The sequence below is a fragment of the Anolis carolinensis genome, chromosome 4 (genome assembly GCF_035594765.1).
Source record: "Anolis carolinensis isolate JA03-04 chromosome 4, rAnoCar3.1.pri, whole genome shotgun sequence".
Taxonomy (NCBI): Eukaryota; Metazoa; Chordata; class Lepidosauria; order Squamata; family Dactyloidae; genus Anolis; species Anolis carolinensis.
This window is the reverse complement of record NC_085844.1, coordinates 5,379,497-5,400,856: the sequence shown is the minus strand read 5'-3', so window position 1 is coordinate 5,400,856 and position 21,360 is coordinate 5,379,497. Positions and strand designations below refer to the sequence as shown.

Here is a 21,360-nt window from a genome sequence, read left to right as displayed (position 1 = left end):
CCTTTACTTACATGAAGTCAACTTATACACAAGTATATACAGGAACTGAAGAGAAACAACCCTTCTTAGACCAGCTGTTAATCATGATGCTGATGAAGTCATGCTGATGCCAGGATTCTAGAAGGGATGCTGGCTAATAAGAGTATATTTGTTTTAGTAAAATGCTACTGGGTTTTCTAGAAATAATAATTTATGTGTGATTATGAATTCCACAATTCCCCACCCAACATGTCTGGAGACAACTGCAATCCAAAACAGTAACTTTTCCAAAGAAAATTCATTCTTGATGCCTGCCAACTGAATTTTTTTAGTATTTTTTTAAAAATCCTTGTGTGTGTGAATTTGGGATTACATTTGCTCTCTTGCTGGCACCACACCACAGGAGCTGACCGGGAAGCTTTCCAGAAAGGCTGGATGCTATTTTCTATTCAGGCAAGCCTTCCTTAAACACAGGTAAGAAGTGCTAATTATGTTTCCCGATATCCGTTAGCTTCAAAGACAGCAAGATGGAGTTTCGATCGGCACCAGCACACATTGCAGCCAAGGCAGCCTCCCGGTTGACCTGAACTCGGCTCTCCTTGGCATCACCGAAGGGGCAACGACACCGAGTCCGCAGCTATCAATCTGTGAGAGGCGCTTGAGCGGGATGTTCTGAACTCAGAGCCCTGTGCCAATCTCTTCGGAACAAGCCGTGACCCAGAAAATCCGCACGAACAGAAATGACGAGACAAGCCATGCCCAGATACAACAAACAAGTTGCTTTTACAAGGAAGAAGGGGAGGGGAGGGAGATACGGGTTGCCAGATCTTGTTTTCAAAGACAAAACTTCCCTAAAGGACCGCACAATCGGACAAATGAGGTGTCCAAACTGCACCAAGATGCCGTTCAATGACTGTGCGGGCATACAAGAAAAGGAACGTGTCTGCAGTTTCCTCCAAAGCAGATATATAACATGCACAAAAGTTAAGCTTCTTCAAATCACAGAATCAAAAGAGATCACAAAGGACAGCCAGTCCAACGGCTTTCTGCCCTTAAGGAAGACATAATCCAAGCCTTCCTGACAGATAGCCATCCAGCCCCTGCTCAAAAACCTCCAGAGAAGGAGACTCTATTGGACTCCGAAACACCAAAATATTCCACCACTGAACAGCATCTACCATCTGGAAGTTCTTCCTAATGTTTAGGTGGGATCCTCTTTTTCTGCAGTTCGATCCCATTGCTCTATTGCACCCTAATAATAATAATAATAATAATAATAATAATAATAATGATAATAATAATAATATTTTTATTTTTGTATGCCGCCTCCATTTCCCCAACGGGGACCTGGAGCGGCTCACACGAAGGCAAGCCCAATACAATCATATAATATCATAAAATCAACAGTTGAGACATCAAAGAATGCATTTAAAAATAAATTAACAAATCCTGATTTAAAATAGACATAATTAAAATATTAAACAATCATCCAAGACGTTAAAAGGTCCAATATAGGATAACAGTCTGGGCGATAGTAAAACTGATGAAGGGAGTGTCTATTACAGAATAGAATAGAATAGCCCTACCCTCCAAAGCAGCAGAAAACAAACTTGGCCCCAAAGCAGAATAGAGTGGGATTATGAATTCCCTCAATCTCGACATTATACTCCTATTGACACAACCTAGGATCATCTTTTTTAGATGCCGCATCACACAGTTGCTGTTGGAGTATGGTTGTATTTGTATGAAATGTAAATCAAGTGTTTACTGCTGATGAGCAAGAGTGTGTATTTTTCAGTAATGAAATAGTTAACAGCAGGCTAGTTTTGACTGACAGCCTGTTGTGATTGCTATGACCTATCAGGCATGACTTCCGGCCTTTGGGAAGTCGGAACTTCCTCTGGACAGAGGAATGTGTTTCTTATCTTATCTGTGGAGTTCGGCTTGAGCATTCGCTGAAGATGGACTATGAATGTTATGCTCTGAAGCCGAGAAATGCAAACTGTAAATAGACATGTAAATAAAGTTAATCAACAGTTGGACTTCGCCTGCTGGAGTGTTTTCTTGACCAGTGCTGATTCTCCGCATGGGAATACAGTCTGGAGAAGGAGGTGAGACTGGGATGATGAATTTTGGAATCCACTCTGCACCCCATCATCCCCATGACAGTTGCTTCTTGTTAGGACTATCACTAGGAGTGCATCCATATTGTGGAATTAAAGCAGACTGACACTACTTTACCTGTCATGGATCAATGTGATAGAATCCTGGTACTTGTAGTTTGGAGGCACTGGGAATAATTACCAGAGAAGACAAAAGAAGTTCTAATACTGTAGTTCCCAGGAATGCATAGCTTTGAGACATGGCAGTTAAAGTGGAGTAAAACTGTGTTGTCGAAGGCTTTCATGGCTGGGATCACAGGATTGTTGTATGTTTTCCGGGCTGTATGTCCATGTTCCAGAAGTATTCTCTCCTGACGTTTCGCCCACATCTATGGCAGGCATCCTCAGAGGTTGTGAGGAGTAAAACTTTACATTACACTAAACTTTATACTCATTTTACAGGATAGCTAGACCCTAGGAGTCCAGAACTCACATCTAAGTACGATCACTGATTTATTTTTTAAGACTTTTTTGGTGGAAAGCAACAGGAATACTTTTAATTGCCGTGTTTTTTTCCTACCTAGTTATCTAGAAGCAACTTTGAATTCAAAGAAAGCTATGTTTTAAGCAACTAGGTTGGGGATATGATTTAAGTGCTGGATTAGAACCTCTGGAGAGAAGGATCCAAATCCCTTGGAAATCCTTGGGTGACATTTGGAAGATATTCTATCTCAGCCTCAGAGAAATGCAATGGCAAAGCTTTGAATACATTTTGACCTGAAAACGCTACGGTAGATGAGTCAACTTGAAGGCACTTGACAATAACAACTAAGAAGAACGAGACACATACCCTGTTTCCCTGAAAATAAGACATCCCCAGAAAATAAGACCTAGTAGAGATTTTGCTGAATTGCTAAATATAAGGCCTCCCCTGAAAGTAAGACCTAGCAAAGTTTTTGTTTGAAATTATGCCCGCCAAACAGAACATGCAGGATTGGTAAATGTACATGAAAATAGTGGTAGTAGCAAGAAATTCTTGATAGGATTCAGTTTGTCTGGTTATGCTGGTTTGTGATGATATGTACTCTACAGTACATAATAAATGTCCATTTTTTTTGTTCAACAATAAAAGTGAATTCTTCTTCATGGAAAAATAAGACATCCCCTGAAAATAAGACCTAGCACATCTTAGGGAGCAAAAATTAATATAAGACACTGTCTTATTTTCGGGGAAACATGGTATTACAACCTGCACTCCAAACTAAAACCCTTCCAAACGTTGTTGTATGTCTTCAAGTAATTTCTGACCTACGCTGACCCTAGGGTAAAGCTATCATAGGGTTTTCTAGGGCTGAGAGTGTGACTTGCCCTGAATCAGTAGGATTTCCTGGCTGAGCGGGGATTTGAACACTAATTTGTAGAGTTGTAGTCGAGTTCTCAAATCAATGTGCCATGCTGGCTATCAAAGCCACCACAAAATGAAGGCCTTGCAAGCCTTTCAAAAAGCGGCTGAGTTTCTGATATATTTCTAGAGGAAGGGCACCCTCCTTTTTTCATACACATGTTTGATCCCAAAGATGTATTTTATTTTGATTCCTGTCCCAAAGGCCCAGGGTGGTTGACAACACTTACGTAACAAACCCAATGAATCACCCAGCCATTACAAAACAGGCCTCGTCCGTTATCATCTGCCAGAGGAAGTCCACAGCTGATCTTCTTTGACCCGTGCCCAACCAAACAGCGGGACTCCCCATAAACAGGCATTTGCCCGGCGAACAGCTGCCGCCAGAATGTGCCAGACAAGACTTTCGCTGTTTGGGGTCAGATGCCATTCATTCATCTGCGCCAATTGTCCCAGAGCTTTTGCAAACAGGAATTAAGGGCCTTGCCGTCATTTGTGGATTGTGACACCCCTCTCCCCCCCCCCCCCCCCCCCGCTACCCTGCAACACAGAGGAAGGCTGGAATTAACTCTGGCAGGAATAAAACCCATAATAAATGCAAGCACAACGTCACGAGGATGCAATCCTCTGCCCTGTTTACCCTGAAGTAACTTCAACCGAAGTCCAGGGTAGAAATGCAGAGGGTCAACCTGCTCCAGAAACAATGGGTGCATCTACACTGTAGAATTAATACAGTTTGACGGCACTTTACCTACCATGGCTCAATTAAGTTAAAGAGGAAGTTCTACTTTGCCAGGGTCCTTAGCCTTTCCTGCCAAAGACTCACCAAATCACAACCCCCAGACCCACAAGTCATAAGAACATCAGCCCTGGCCTTGTCTTTCTCAACTGCAGAGTATGCCTGTCCTGTTTGGCACAAGTCTGCCCATGCAAAGCAGGTGGACATAGCACTGAACGAAACATGCAGAATCATCACAGGATGCCTTAAACCTACACCTGTTGATAAACTCTACAAGTTAGCTGGCATTGCCCCTCCTGACGTGCGATGGGAAGTTGCTGCTAACGGTGAGAGAAATAAGGTTGAACATTGTGAAAGCCACCCACTGCATGGCTATCAGCCTCCTCCCACCAGACTCAAATCAAGGAAGGGCTTCATGAGAACCACCACTCCTCTTGATGTCCCTCCAGCAGCAGCAAGGGTGTCCCTCTGGGCAGCTAAACCTGGCAATTCTAACTGGATGGCCCCCCAAGAGGGTCTTCCTCCAGGGGCAAACCAAGAATGGGCAACTTGGAAGTCCCTGAACAGACTCAGAAGCGGAGTGGGCAGATCAAAAGACAACTTGGCAAGGTGGCACTACCTGGAGGAATCCTCCACCTTGTGTGACTGTGGAGCTGAACAAACAACTCAGCATATGTATGCTTGCCCACAATGCCCTGCCTCATGTACGGAGGAGGAGTTGTTTAAAGCTACAGACAATGCGGTTGCTGTTGCCCGCTTTTGGTCCAAAACTATTTAGTTGCTTATGATTTCTTTTCTTTTTTATTTTATTTCCAGTATTTGAAATGTATTTGCTGTACCAATGCTTTTGACACGAAATAAAAAAACCCCAGGCTTGCCACAGTATCGTGTAATGGAAGTTAAAATGGTGTCAAAGCACACCAAGTCTTGTGTAAATGCACCCCAAGACATGGGGTAATAGATTCAAACTGCAGGAAAACAGATTCCACTTAAATATTTGGGGAAACTTCCTGATGGTAAGAGCTGTCAGGCAGTGAAATCCACAGTTGACTCTGATTCTTTCTTTGTGGAGTTTTTAAACAGAAGCTGAATGGAGACCTGTCAGGAGTGCTTTGCTTTGTGTTCCTGCCTGGCAGAAGCAAAGAACCAAACACACACACACACACACACACACACACACACACACACACACACACACACACACATATATATATATATATATATATATATATATATATATATATATATATATATATATATCATGCATTTTTACCCTGCCCTTCTCCCCGAGGGGACTCAGAGCGGCTTACATTCTGCCACGACGGCCAGCAACAAATATACTATAAAACAAAACAATTAAAACATGATAAAAAATATACAAAAATTAAAACGTTGCAAGGCAGCGATGTTGCACCATCCTCAGTCATTCACTACTGCTACAATTACAGATTTGCGACCCGATTACATCAGCAAATGAGCTTATTCGCTGAATGCCTGGGCGCAGAGCCAAGTTTTTAGTTTTCTTCTAAATCCCACGAGGGACGGGGTTTGCCGGATATCGCTGGGGAGGGAGTTCCACAGCCGGGGAGCCACCACCGAGAAGGCCCTGTCCCTCGTCCCCACCAGCCGCGCCTGCGAGGCAGGTGGAATCGAGAGCAGGGCCTCCCCGGAAGATCTTAAGGTTCTAACGGGCTCATAGGAGGAGATCTGTTCGGATAGATAGGCAGGACCAGAACCGTTTAGGGCTTTGTAGGTCAAAACCAGCACTTTGAATTGGGCTCGGTAGCATATCGGCAGCCAGTGGAGCTGGCTTAACAAGGGGGTTGTACGCTCCCTGTAAGCCGCTCCCGTTATTAACCTGGCTGCCGCCCGCTGCACCAGCTGGAGCTTCCGGGCCATCTTCAAAGGCAGCCCCACGTAGAGTGCGTTTAAATATATAGTATTTAAACACCAATGCAGAGGCTACAATAGAGTGTATCATTTGCCTGTTTGTGTTAACAGAGGGCCGGGCTGTGGTGCAGCTGTTTAGTAACCAGCTGCAATAAATCACTACTGACCAAGAGGTCATGAGTTTGAAGCCGGGTCGGATTGAGTGCCCAACCATTAAACAGCTCCAGCTTGTTGTTTACCTAAGCAACCCAAGACAGTTGCATCTGTCAAGTAGGAAATTTGGGACCACTTATGCGGGGAGGCTAATTTAACTACAGTAGGGTCTCACTTATCCAAGCCTCGCTTATCCAAGGTTCTGGATTATCCAAGGCATTTTTGTAGTCAATGTTTTCAATATATCATGATATTTTGGTGCTAAGTTCGTAAATACAGTAATTACAACATAACATTACTGTATATTGAACTACTTTTTCTGTCAAATCTTTTTTATAACATGATGTTTTGGTGCTTAATTTGTAAATTCATAACCTAATTTGATGTTTAATAGGCTTTTCCTTAATCCCTCCTTTATTATCCAAGATATTCGCTTATCCAAGGTTCTGCCATCCCATTTAGCTTGGATAAGTGAGACTCTACTGTAATTTACATCACCATAAAAATGCCCAGCAGCGTGCATGCCGGAAGATGAGGAACTACTCCATCAAGGACTCGGCGTCACAGTGGATGATGAGGCAGCAGCTCCCCCTGTGGCTGGAATCAAGCATGACTATCTCATGAAGTCAGAAAGCTGGAAAATGTTAAATGACCTCTGTGTCTCTGTCTACATCGTATGTCTAATGGCATTGAATGTTTGCCATGTATATGTACATTGTGATCCGCCATGAGTCCCCTTTGGGGTGAGAAAGAAGTGCGGGATATAAATACTGTAAATAAATAAAATAAATAAATTAAAACTCAGCATTTCAACATAAAAGCATCCTGGAGCCCCAGAATAAAGGAGCCAAGCCATCTCAAGAGCAATCCCACCATGAAGCAGCCATTCAGTCATTCACACTCAACCTCATAGGAAAAAAACGATGCAGGAAGAAATATAAAGCACAGGAAAAGTCCAATATGGTGGACCAGAGAGGGTGACAAGGGTCAAGTCAAATCCACCGCATTGTCTAAAGAGTTGCAACAGAGGACAATGTGTTATGTTCTGGTTCTGATGCTCAAGTGCAGCATAGACATTCAATGAAACAGTTATGCAAGTTGCAAATATATGGAAACTGTGGCTTTTTGCTCTTTCAAAAGCACACCAATAAGAGTTCAGTCTTTGCCTGAAAGCTCTGAAAGAAGAAAGATGTGGCTATAAAAAGCAGGTGAATTTTGTAACCATCACAACAAACCTTTGTTTGCATTCTGGTGTCAGGGTCTAAGCACATAATACACTTTTAATTTTGATCCTCAGAAGCGGATCTCAGCATTCACTGCCCTCTCCGTGGACCAAATTCCTCTTTCACTCTTTAATTGTGGCTGAGAATATATTAGCCTCCGCTTCAACCACAGTGACGGATCCAAAACTCCGCATTAGAGCAGAATGCAGCTTTCGGGACAAAAGTGAGGGCGTTGCTCCCCAATAAAAAATCTGCCTCTGCCCCCATAAAGTGTTCCTTCAGTCTTCACATTTCTAGAATTGCAGAAATTACCATCATCAGCTGGGGATTTAAAATTAAATTCGGGCATTCAGAGAAGAAGGGCAGGCAAAGTTACCAAGGCAATATGAACACAGCAAAGTGGGGATTTCTGGGAGTGAACAGGTCTGAATGCCTCACTCTCTGCAACACTACAAATTGGAAGACTGTAAGAAAAATTCATTTTGGAGGGTGGAATTCTTATACAGGGAGCCATTTCCTGCATTTTGCACCCTTATAGCTACACATGATACCCTTTAACACCTTTATACCAGGAATTCTCTGTTGAAATTGTCCACATGCTTGTGGATTTCAATGGCTTCTCTGTGAACTCTGACATAATGGTTGTCAGAGTGGTTCACAATTTCTGTGTTCTCAAATAATATTCTGTATCCAGGTTGGTTTATCCACAAGCACATGGACAATTTCAGCAGAAAGGAGGAAAGCATGGAAATGAACAAAAGATAGTTACCAGTATTTAAAAAAACACCAGAATTAAGACAGTATAAATAATAATAATAATAATAATAATAATAATAATAATAATAATAATAATAATATTCGTGGCTCTGGCTCACGAATGGGACCCTGAAGACAGTAAACATTGACAAAATTACGATCTGCCAGCTGCAAAAGGCCACCCTGCTGGGATCTGCGCACATCATCCGAAAATACATCACACAGTCCTAGACACTTGGGAAGTGTTCGACTTGTGATTTTGTGATATGAAATCCAGCATATCTATCTTGTTTGCTGTAAAATAATAATAAATAAAATAATAATAATATAATAAAATAATAATAATAATAATATGCTGTCCAGGCTCTGCCCCATGTAAGCCGCCCCGAGTCCCCTTGGGGAGATGGTGGTGGCATATAAATAAAGTTGTTGTTGTAATTATTATTATTATTATTATTAGTGTCAATAATAATAATAATAATAATAATAATAATAATAATAATAATAAAACTTTATTTATATGCTACCACCATCTCCCCAAGGGGACTCGGGACGACTTACATGGGGCAGAGCCCGGACAACATTATCAGATAAAAAACATACAGTTTACAATATAACAAGATAAAAACAAAATACAATATAAAACAAAGGTATTATAATAATTGATAGTATCAGTCAAGACAGTAAAGAAAGAACACCACTCAGAGACAGAACTCCAGACAATAAGCCATCAAGGGCCAGCGAACACTTCCCAAATGGAGGATGCCTCCAGGCAACAAAGGCCAGACCACCTCTATGCAGACACCCTCACTGATTGACTTTGCAAACTTCATGGCGACTCAAACGCTAATTCAAGCTTACTAATTACAACATTCACACTTTTAAAAAAAGGACAAGGGTTCTTTCTCCCACCCTGGATATTCCACAAGTATATATACACTCCACTTGCCTCACTGCCAACAGAATGTCTGAGGATGCCAGTCACAGATGCAGGAGAAAAGTTAGGAGAGAATGCTACTGGAACATGGCCATACAGCCTGAAAAAATCACAGCAACCCAGTGATTCTGGCCATGAAAGTCTTCAGCAATACAATAAAAGTGAATTTTTACCTTCTTTTTTTAAAGTCTTACCAGAACATCCTGCATAATTCCTCTCCTGTCTCCTACCACAAGCCCATATGTAGCATTAGCTATGTTGCACTCTACTCTGCTATAGATACTAAATATTCCTACATAGGATTGGTTAATCTCTGGCTGGAAGTCCACCAAGCGGTGCCAGGTGTTTCCAGGTAAGGGTAGTAATAGACCTAGTTTGAAATCCTGGAGAAAGTCACGGATGCCAAGTCAGAAATGGCAATATTGAGCATGATGGACAAATGGTCTGACCCAAGATAAGCCGGAGTCTTATATTCCAAGTTCCCCCATGCAACCCTCTCCACCAATATAGCATGCAAATTTGGGGGCTAGCATCAAGCATGGAACTGCAAGAGGAGATGAAGGAAGGAAAGACCAAAAAACCAGATTTGATCTCAAAGTCCTTATGGGTCCTTTCTGGATGGACTGAAAGGAAGACTAGGAAGTTTTAACAGCTGGCATGTCAGTGTCAGTTGGTGATAAGGTAGCCACTGTGTTTGCCAAGAACAAAGCATTGTAAGATGTTCTGGTCCTGCATTGTCATAGAATGACTTCATCCTAACTGCTGGAAGGGCCTACACAACAAATATATTACCCAACGGATGGCTATCTAACCTCTGGATTGCTGTGAGTCTGTTGCCACTCTGTTGAAACCTCAGATTGACTCTGATGAGGATGATGGGATTCAGGTTCAGAATCAGGTTCAAAATGTCCCTGTTGTAGAAGATGAGGAACAGAGAGTGCAAGTTCATTTTCCCACATCAAGGAATGATGTTGATGATACTGAAACTATCCAGGTGCAGATTGACTCAGAAAAGGAGGACAGTTCTCTGATAGCAAGCAGGCTGCTCAGGCTGACACTAACAAGCAGCCTGACCTTGATGAAACGGGAACCTTAGATCGAGCTGACTGTTTAGAATTCAGAGTTAGAAGGAGTGTGAGAATAGCAAACAAGAAGGAGGTCAGAGGCCAAAGAAATGCTTTCATGTTTTGCAAAGAGTATTAAAGCAAGTGTTTGGAGACAAACCTATGTCAAAGCAACTTCTTCATTCAACCTAGAAGCAAGCTCTGATTTTCCTGGATTATCTTGCAGCTTTTGTGTTCATATTCTTGGGACTTTGTCATGCTCTAATGGGACTCGGTTTATTTCTGGTGATTTCTTGATTTATGCTCTAAGGCTTTATTTTGTAATGATCTTTTGGAACTTTAGTTTTGTTTTTAAAGCACTTTTTATCTTCTATTTTCTAATAAACTAAAAAGACTTCAACCTGTGTGCAGTTTGGTGTATACAGCAAGGTGAAACTATCCTGAGGTATGACAGAGTCTTTCAGGCTGTATGGCCATGTTCCAGAAGTTTTCTCTCCTGACGTTTCACCCACATCTGTAACAGGCATCCTCAGAGGTTGTGAGGTAGCCCGAAAGACTCACAGCAACCCAGTGATTTCGGCCATGAAAGCCTTCAACAATACATTATCTAACCTCTGTTTGAAGATGTCCAAGAAGGAGGGCTCACCTCCTAAAAAGCTCTTCTAATGTTTGGGTGGACTCTCTTTTTCCTGGAAATCAAATCCGTAGGTTCTCATTACAGTCTTTGGAGCAAGCTTCAACATGTCACCCCTTCAGATATTTAAATACGGCCATCGTATCACCTCTCAATCTTCTCTTCGCAAAGCTATTGCAAGCAATAAAGCTTGGCTACAAATTCACAAAGTTCCTATGAGATAAAGGAGTTCTCGTTCTTCTCTGTCTTTTGGAGCAGCTTGTCTGATACAGGAGCATGGGTGACCCAGTGGGCCATCTTGATTGGCCTTAATAAGGCATTGGTGTAATATAGTTTGGATTTTGTTTGATGGTCAAAATCATTATCTCAGTGTTCTTTATCATGAAGACTATTAACAGCGAGCTCTACTGAAGCAAGTTGTGAAGCCGACAGGAAGGGAAGGACTTGGCCAACTTTACCCAAAGTGAAGGCTTGCTGCCAAGGGAAGGCTTGCTGCCAGGAAAGTGTGTATGAGCCCATGGCCCTTTCCTTGTCATAATCGAGCATTAGGGCTGCTGGAAACACAATGGAGCCAAGAAGACCTTTTGAGATGCTGGCATGAATCCTACTGCCAGTCTAAATCAGAACAGAGCGAGCAAATCAATGGAATTGACCTGAGTGTTGACTCTTCTGCAATTGATAGAGACTAACAGGACTCGGGCCATTATTTCCTCATTCTCTGTGTCAATATGAGACAGAACACAATGTGAGGCGTTCCAAGATGAATGATCAAAGGTTTGGAATTCAAGCCCTCTGAGAAGCAGCTTGGGGAGATGGGGATGCTTAACTTGGAGAAAAGAAGCCTGGGAGAAGCGGAACTGAGAGCCAGGTCTAAATGTTTGAAAGGATGTCACATTGAGGAGGAGACACGTTTGTTTTCTGCTGTGGAGACAAGGACACAATAGAGCAGTGGTTCTCAACCTATGGGTCCTCAGATATTTTGGCCTTCAACTCCCAGCTGGTAAACTGGCCGGGATATCTGGGAGTTCTAGACCAAAATATCTGGGGTCCCACAGGTTGAGAACCACTGCAATAGAGCAATGGATTCAATTTTCAGGGAAAGAGATTCTACTTAAATATTAGGAAGAATTTCCTAATGGTAAAAGCTCTTTGACAGCACAATATGCTTCCTTGGAGTGTGGTGGAGTCTCCTTCTCTGGAGATTTTGAATCTGAGGCTAGATGGCCATTTGTTGGAGGTGCTTTGATTGTGTCTTCCTGCATGGCAGGAAGGTGAACTAGATGGTCCTTGTAGTCTCTTCCAATTCATAGAATCACAGAATAGTAGAGTTGGAGGAAACCTCATGGGCCATCCAGTCCAACCCCATTCTGCCAAGAAGCAGGAAATCGCATTCAAAGCACCCCTGACAGATGGCCATCCAGCCTCTGCTTAAAAGCCTCCAAAGAAGGAGCCTCCACCACAGTCCGGGGGAGAGAGTTCCACTGTCGAACAGCCCTTCTCACAGTGAGGAAGTTCTTCCTGATGTTCAGGTGGAATCTCCTTTCCTGTAGTTTGAAGCCATTGTTCCATTGCGTCCTAGTCTGCAGGGCAACAGAAAACAAGCTTGCTCCCTCCTCCCTAGGATTTCCCTTCATGTATTTGTACATGGCTATCATGTCTCCTCTCAGCCTTCTCTTCTGCAGGCTAAACATGCCCAGTTCTTTAAGCCACTCCTCATAGGGCTTGTTCTCCAGACCTTTGATCATTTCAGTTGCCCTCCTCTAGACGGTTCCCAGCTTGTCAACATCTCCCTTCAACTGTGGTGCCCAGAATTGGACACAGTGTGATTCCAGGTGTGGCCTGACCAAGGCAGAATAGAGCATGGGGAGCATGACTTCCCTGGATCTAGATGCTATTCCCCTATTGATGCAGGCCAGAATCCCATTGGCTTTCTTAGCAGCCGCATCACATTGCTGGTTCATGTTTAACTTGTTGTCCACGAGGACTCCAAGATCTTTTTTACACGTACTGCTGTTGAGCCAGGCATCGTCCCCCATTCTGTATCTTTGATTTCCATTTTTTCTGCCGAAGTGAAGTATCTTGCATTTGTCCCTGTTGAACTTCATTTTGTTAGTTTCGGCCCATCTCTCTAGTCTGTCAAGATCGTTTTGAATTCTGCTCCTGTCTTCTGGAGTGTTAGCTATCCCTCCCAGTTTTGTGTCGTCTGCAAACTTGATGATCGTGCCTTCTAACCCTTCGTCTAAGTCGTTAATAAAGATGTTGAACAGAACCGGGCCCAGGACGGAGCCCTGCTGATGGCACTCCACTTGTCACTTCTTTCCATGATGAAGACGATGCATTGGTGAGCACCCTTTGGGTTCGTTCGCTTAGCCAATTACAGATCCACCTAACCGTAGTTTTGTCTCGCCCACATTTTACTAGTTTGTTTGCCAGAAGGTTGTGAGGGACTTTGTCGAAGGCCTTACTGAAATCTAGGTACGCTACATCCACGGCATTCCCGGTATTCTATTATTCTGTTCTATGATTCTATGAATGCATCACATGTCAACACAAACACACAAAAACTAACCAAGGGGAAGGCATGGCACCCAATAGCCTGGGAAATATGGGGAATTCCCAGGTAGTTGGAGCTGAACGTCAAGGGAAGCCAGAAAGCCACTTGGGGTCAGGGGAAGATCATCAATATCAGCATCATCATTTTTATTTTGCTCAAGGCTGCTTACACATTTAAAAGATTCCAATTAAGGCATACAAAAAAATCAATATTAAACCAGCAGCTACATTAAAAATACATCCAGAATTCCAAAATCTGAAACACTCCAATGTCCAAAATGGTGCACATGCATAGGTGAGATAATGGCACCTTTGCTTTTTGATATTGCATGGACGCAAATTTTGTTTCATGCACAATTTAAAAAAAAGATATTATTAGACATGTGTAAGATGCATATGAAAAATAGATTAATTTTCAAGTTTTGACTTGGGCCTCATCTCCAAGATATATCCTCATGTACATACAGGCGAACGAAAGTAAACCAAGAAGGAAAAGGAAAGAAAGAAAAAGGAGGGAGAGGGAAAGGACAAAAACAGTGGCATAGCGATCCTTCCAATCCAACCCATGGCCAACGGCGGGTATATATGCTAGTATTTTTTTATTACTTCAGAAGTTAATACCATCTAACAATGCGGTTCACAAATCCCTTTCCTTTCAAATCCTTTAATATTAAAAAGCAGTCTAGATTTTTTTTTTAACAGGTCTTTACCTGGCGATAGAAGGACAGCCCAGGAGAGGCATTCTTGTGCCCCTGGAAAAGTAGCTCCAAAGTCATTCTTTTCACGGAGGTTAATTATCCGTGCTTTGAAGGCAACACAGGCTTATGATGTACATTCACTGCCAGCACCTACATCTTAGCAAATAATCTTGACATTCCAGGGGATTCTCATGGCGTCTGAGGTCAGGAAGCATCGACCACCTGTTGATGGGCTGACTCTCAATGCTTGTAGTGCCTGCCCTTCTCAGAACAGATGGAAAATACCCCCAACGCACATATCTGAAATCTCCTCTGAAAGTTCCCATGACCTGGGTCAGGATTCTAGTGAAGGAAGTTGAACTGAAAAGGAGAGTGTCATCTCAAGGTCAGTTTTTCCGCCCACAAAGTACTTTTCCATGGCCCTCCCAGCCCTTACAAATAGGTAATTCCACCTTTTATGGATGGAGAACCAAGCTTGAGCAGCTAGGAATATATTTAGAGATCTCCTAATATAGGAAAGGACAGAAAGGTTTTAATTAATAAATATTGTTTAACGCTGGAGAATATCAAAACAAACAGATTTTTGGAAAATATGGAGAAAAATTATTGAGTATATTTTTAATGAGGGAAAGGGGTATAAGCCAGCAACAGAGACAATGAAATTTTGGACTTGTGAAACAGTATGAGTTGGTTGGTCCTGGTGAAGGTGACACAAAATAAGGGGAAGGGAAGAGGGGGGAAAGGTATAACAATTATAACAATAATAATAATAAATAAAAGGTTTGGATCATTGATGTTGCCATCCCAGGTGACAGTCGCATTGACGAAAAACAACAGGAAAAACTCAGCCGCTATCAGGACCTCAAGATTGAACTTCAAAGACTCTGGCAGAAACCAGTGCAGGTGGTCCCGGTGGTGATGGGCACACTGGCTGCCGTGCCAAAAGATCTTAGCTGGCATTTGGAAACAATAGACATTGACAAAATTACGATCTGCCAATTGCAAAAGGCCACCCTACTGGGATCTGCAGCATCATCCGAAAATACATCACACAGTCCTAGACACTTGGAAGTGTTCAACGTGTGATTTTGTGATACGAAATCCAGCATATCTATCTTGTTTGCTGTGTCATAATAAAATAAATAAAACATGTATAAGTAGATAAATGTAGTAGTAGTAAAGAGATATGTAGTAAAGTTGTAATAGAAAAGTCTAAAACTGATAAGAAATATGCTTAAAGATGTTTTGATTTTGATTTTTCTTTATTGTTGGATTGTATACAATATATGTTTAAGATACTGTAAAATGAGGGAAGAATGTATACATTTTGAATTATAAATTAATAATAATAATATTAATAATAAAACATTATAAGTAGATAAAAGGTGTGTAGTAGAGAGATAGGTAGTAAAGTTGTAATGGAAAAGTTAAAAAAACTGATAAGACATATGCTTAAAGTTGTTCTTGATTTTTTTTTTACTGTCGGATTGTATACAACATGATATGTTTAAGATAAAAGGAGGAAAATGTAAACTTATACATTTTGATTGATAAATTAATTTTTAAAAAAAACGCTCGAGAGCCCCTCACTAGGAGGGTAATATCCTAGTCTACCATATCACAGTCCTTTGCACTCCTAAGTGATGCACTTGCCCCAAATAAAAATAGACATGCACTATTCCGGACTTTCCAAATGAAAGAGCAGAAAATGAGACAGGTAAGCCACGACTCTGTATTGCTTCCTTCCAAAGATGGTCAGGTATAACCCTATTAGACACTTGTATGGAAGCCATTCAAGTTCAAGAAGTGAAATGGGTGAGATGGAGGCTCTCCTGGTAGACCCCCATTAGATGAGACTCCTGCATCGACTGGTAAATCAACATGTTGGTCATCTTCTTAGGCAATCCCTCATAGTTTGAAGATAATTGTCTTCCACCCTGGGTGTGTGTCCGTAGATGACTGAAGAGACCTATTCTTGACCCGCATGTTCTCCCTTCCGCAGTGAGGACATCAGTTTCCAGGTGAAAGGTGGTCCTGGTCAAGGTTGTCTTGACGGGCCTTCCTTTTGGCATGTTTCTCCCTTAAGCCCTCCATTCGTGCCTCTTCAAACTCCGCAGCACTGCTGGTCACAGCTGACCTCCAATTAGAGCGCTCAAAGGCCAGGGCTTTCCAGTTCTCAGTGTCTATGCCACAGTTTTTAAGGTTGGCTTTAAGCCCATCTTTAAATCTCTTTTCCTGCCCACCAACATTACGTTTCCCGTTCTTGAGTTCGGAGTAGAACAACTGCTTCGGGAGACGGTGATCTTTGGGCATTCGGACAACGTGGCCAGTCCAGCGGAGTTGATGGCATAGGAGCATCGCTTCAATGCTGGTGGTCTTTGCTTCTTCCAGCACGCTGACATTTATCCGCCTGTCTTCCCAAGAGATTTGCAGGATTTTTCTGAGGCAACGCTGATGGAAACGCTCCAGGAGTTGAATGTGGCGTCTGTAGACGGTCCACGTTTCGCAGGCATAGAGCAGGGTTGGGAGGGGAATGGCTTTGTAAACAAGCACCTTGGTATCTCTACGGATGTCCTAATCCTCAAACACTCTGTGCTTCATTCTGAAAAATGCTGCACTCGCAGAGCTCAGGCAGTACATGTTGGTAGGACCCATTGACTAAGAAGATAATTTGACTTCTCCAAAGAAGTTTAGCATTCTCTGCTTTGTCAGAGAGGGCAATGTGAGCTTCCTTTGACATTAATAATGTGATGGGCACAACACTCCTCCACACAGATATTCACACTCAAAACCCTCTAAAGACATTAGTCCAGAAGGAAAAGTTTCTGGATGTCATCTCTCTCTTACAATTTCAGCCAGACATCACTACGAAATTCAAAGTCCAAATCAACTTTAAAGTTCCTCTTCTCCCATGCCAACCAGCTTCTGTTCCACCACTTCACGGGTGTATTTGGTGGGAAGACAGGAGAGGACCTTCTTAGTGGTGGCTCTCAGGTTCTGGGTGACCTTTCCTCAAAACTTTAGACTTGCCCTCATTCCAGCGTGATGCATTCTCTACACTGGCTACTTTTCCGTCAATTTGTTCTAAAATTGCTTTTAATTCTATTTCCAAATTAATGATATTTGAATCTTTGAGTATATTGAACAATGTGGACTTTTTTGCCTGTACACTGGAGCCTCGCTTATCCAAGCTAAACGGACCAGCAGAACCTTGGATAAGCGAAGATCTTGGATAATAAGGAGGGATTAAGGAAAAGCCAATTAAACATCAAATTAGGTTATGATTTTACAAATTAAGCACCAAAACATCATGTTATACAACAAATTTGACAGAAAAAGTAGTTCAATGTGCAGTAATGTTATGTTGTAATTACTGTATTTACGAATTTAGCACCAAAATATCACGATATATTGAAAACACTGACTACAAAAATGGCTTGGATAATCCAGAAGCTTGGATAAGTGAGGCTTGGATAAGTGAGACTCCACTGTAATTACATTTCAACCTTTGTGTATATTGAGCATTGTGGACTTTTCTACCTGTATCTGTTTTAACTTATGCAAGCTGCAGTGAGTCACATATCTGGGGGAAAACATGAGGAATGAATGAATGAACAAATACTGACTGGTTGTAACATTTCATAGAATCATAGAATGATAGAGTTGGTAGAGACCTCACAGGCCATCCAGTCCAACCCCCTGCCAAGAAGCAGGAAGATGACATTCAAAACACCCCGACAGATGGCCATCGAGCCTCTGGATTGTTGTATGTTTTTTGGGCTGTATGGCCATGTTCCGAAAAACATACAACAACCCTAAGATCCCGGCCATGAAAGCGTTCGACAACACATCCAGCCTCTGCTTAAAAGTCTCCAAAGAAGGAGCCTCCACCACACTCAGCAGCAGAGAGTTCCACTGCTGAACAGCCCTTCTCACAGTGAGGAATTTCTTCCTAATGTTCAGGTGGAATCTCCTTTCCTGTAGTTTGAAGCCATTCCTTTCTTCCCAGCCCCAAACCAATGCGTTTTTATTTAGTTTTGGGAGAATAATTTACCCCAAAATGATGGGCACACTGGGTGCCGTGCCAAAAGATCTCAGCTGGCATTTGGAAACAACAGACATTGACAAAATTACGATCTGCCAACTGCAAAAGGCCACCCTGCTAGGATCTGCACGCATCATCAGAAAATACATCACACAGTCCTAGACACTTGGGAAGTGTTCGACTTGTGGTTTTGTGAAACGAAATCCAGCATATCTATTTTGTCTGCTGTATCATACAACGTCGTTGTGTCAATAATAATAATAATAATAATAATAATAATAATAATAATAACTTTATTTTTATATCCCGCCCCATCTCCCCGAAGGGACTTGGAGCGGCTTACATGGGGCCATGCCCAACAACAATACAATAACAGCAATAAAACAATAAAACAAAATCGGCAATAAAACAATGTCGCATCAATAAAAACATAACATCAATAAACAATTATAAAAGTCAGCGCATGGTATAAAATGGTTAAAAACAGGGCTAAAAACACGGAGCTGGGCCAAGGGGAAAGCATGGTAGAGGTAGTTTCATAGTTTAAAAATCAATCAAGTGCAAAATAATCGTGTAAATCAATGTAGCTTTAGCAGCGGTTTTTAAGATGGTCCTGCATGGCAGGGATCCATTCTTTCTAGACTTCTATGATTTTTCTCCTTCTTCTCCTTCGGCTGATCCTCATCCCCCTCCTTCTTCTCCTTCTCATTATTCCTGCCCTGCTTTTTCTCAGGTTTTGACATTTGTATCTTGCTTTTCCCTCCCAGGTTGATTCTAACCATGGCCATGTTTAATATGTTTTTACTCTTGTCTCAATGACTTCTGGCTTTAATGTGCGTCTTGCAGGCTGCCCTGAGATGTCAAGATAAAGGTCAGCAGATAAATATTTTAAATGTATATATATAAAAGAGTGATGGCATCAGGGCAGCGGACAAAACAACAAAACTACAGGCCCCCCCCAACCTCGAAATTTGACAACACAACCCATCATCCACGCCTCTAGGTTGATACAACAAAAAGGAAAAGGAAAATAAAGTCCTAATTGGAGGGAGAGGAATAATTGTTTTTATCCAATTGCTGCCAGTTGCAAGGCTAAGCTCCACCCACTTGGTCTCCTAGCAATCTACTCAGCCCAGGGGATAGGCACAGTTAGGCCTCACTTAGGCCTCTTTCACAGATTATCAGATTTTAACTGGATTAAATAATAATAATAATAATAATAATAATAATAATAATAATAATAATAATAATAACTTTCTTTTTATACCCTGCCCTATCTCCCCAGTGGGGACTCGGAGCGGCTTACATGGGGACTGAGCCCGAAACATACAGCAATAAAACGAAAAAACAATTTTCCAACAGCAACGCGTGGCTGGGCACAGCTAGTAATATAATAAAATCCTGCGCAGAGAGATGACTGGCAGCCCTCCTTTGCTGGGAAAGGACAGGAAGGAAGTGAATTTGGTGCGGAAAGCAAGGTTCTGTGGCGGAGAGCACATGCCCTCGGCCGCCAATGCCGCGGCCCATATGCTCCGTGACGGCTGCCGTGTTTCTATGGCACGCGGTCTCTTTGCCCGGGCAGAGGACCCAATGGCAGAGGACGGCTGGGAGCAGAATCTGCCGCTCAATCTGTCGCCTTGATTAAAACGGGAGGAAGCAGATTGCGCCGCGTCCCGTCCAGGACTTTGCTCCCGCGCTCTCCAAATGCCCCCTCCCCAAATGCAAGGAAGCCCCCTCCTCCGCTTGACAGTCTTTCCTGGCGTCTTTTGTCTCTCTAAAAAACCAAGTGTCTGCTCCCAGAACCATGCAAATTACAGGCATTTGCACTGATCCAATTATTCTGCCTCGCTGCTCTAATTTTGGAAGGAGGGCGGCTGCCTTTTTTCACAAAACTGTATACCTAATGAAAGGGTACGGAAAAGAGCGTGAAGACGTGAATTATGTTTTTAAATATTATTTTAATCATTCAAACCACATCCTTTTCTCCTCAGTCAAGAGAAAGAGGCATTTGCATGCTTCTTGGAAGATTGGGGTTTGAAATAAAACAACAAAGATTTTTAGGGAAACGAAGAGACAATGTCTTCTTGTCATGTGCTTTCATGCTAACTCCTAACTTATGGCAACCCTACAATAGGGTGCTTGTGGCACAATTGACTCAGGAGTCTTGCGATTTGCCTAAGGAGCTGACAGAGCTCAACAAAGGATTTGCACTCTAGGCCAACATTTAGATCACTAGTAAAGTAAAGGTAAAGGTTTTTCCCTGACATTAAATTTAGTCGTGTCGGGTTGGTGCTCATCTCCATTTCTAAGCCGAAGAGCCAGCATTGTCTGTAGACACCTCCAAGGTCATGTGGCCGGCATGACTGCATGAATCATCATTACTATCCCACTGGAGCGGTACCTATTGATCTACTCACATTTACATCTTTTCGAACTGCTAGGTTGGCAGAAGCTGGGGCTAAGAGCAGGAACTCACCCCACTCCCCAGATACGAACCACTGACCTTTCTATGCTAATCCGATTCCTTTAAAACTGGTGACACATGGGCTGCCGTGAATTTTCCAAGACGTATCGCCATGTTCCAGAAGCATTCTCTCCTGACATTTCAACCACAGCTATGGCAGGCATCCTCAGAGCTTGTGAAGCCTGTTGGAAACTAGGCAAGTGGGCTTTATATATCTGTGGAAAGTCCAGGGTGGGAAAAAGAACTCTGTTTGAGGCAAGTGTGTGAAAATGTCAACACAACACTGAGGAACTACCACAAAGAAGGCCCTGTTGTGAACTCACTCCTGTGTGGATTTTTCAACAAACTCAGAAAACAGAGGAATTCCAGACATGAATCAATCAGGGCCGACTAACACCTACTAACAAAGGATCCCCCAGGAAGGAAGCAGCCAGGCTTTGAAACTGCAGGGCCATTCAATGCTAATCAAGGTGGCCAACTGCAACATTCACACTTGCCTCAAGCAGACAAGAATTCTTTCTTTCTCCCACCCCGGACATCATTCCACAGATATAGAAACCCCACCTGCCTCGTATCCAACAGACCTCACAGCCTCTGAGGATGCCTGCCATAGATGTGGGCGAAACATCAGGAGAGAATGCTTCTGGAACATGGCCAGTCAGCCTGGAAAACTCACAGCAACCCAATGATTCCGGCCATGAAAGCCTTTCAACAACACATT

The 21,360-nt window shown here is 42.5% G+C and overlaps 1 protein-coding gene across 3 annotated transcripts in view; it reads right to left on the bottom strand.

Moving 5' to 3' along the window:
* The window catches only part of LOC100567418 (rho GTPase-activating protein 39), a 302,316-nt gene that overhangs the window by 184,031 nt on the left and 96,925 nt on the right, over positions 1-21,360 (bottom strand). The window lies entirely within an intron of this gene.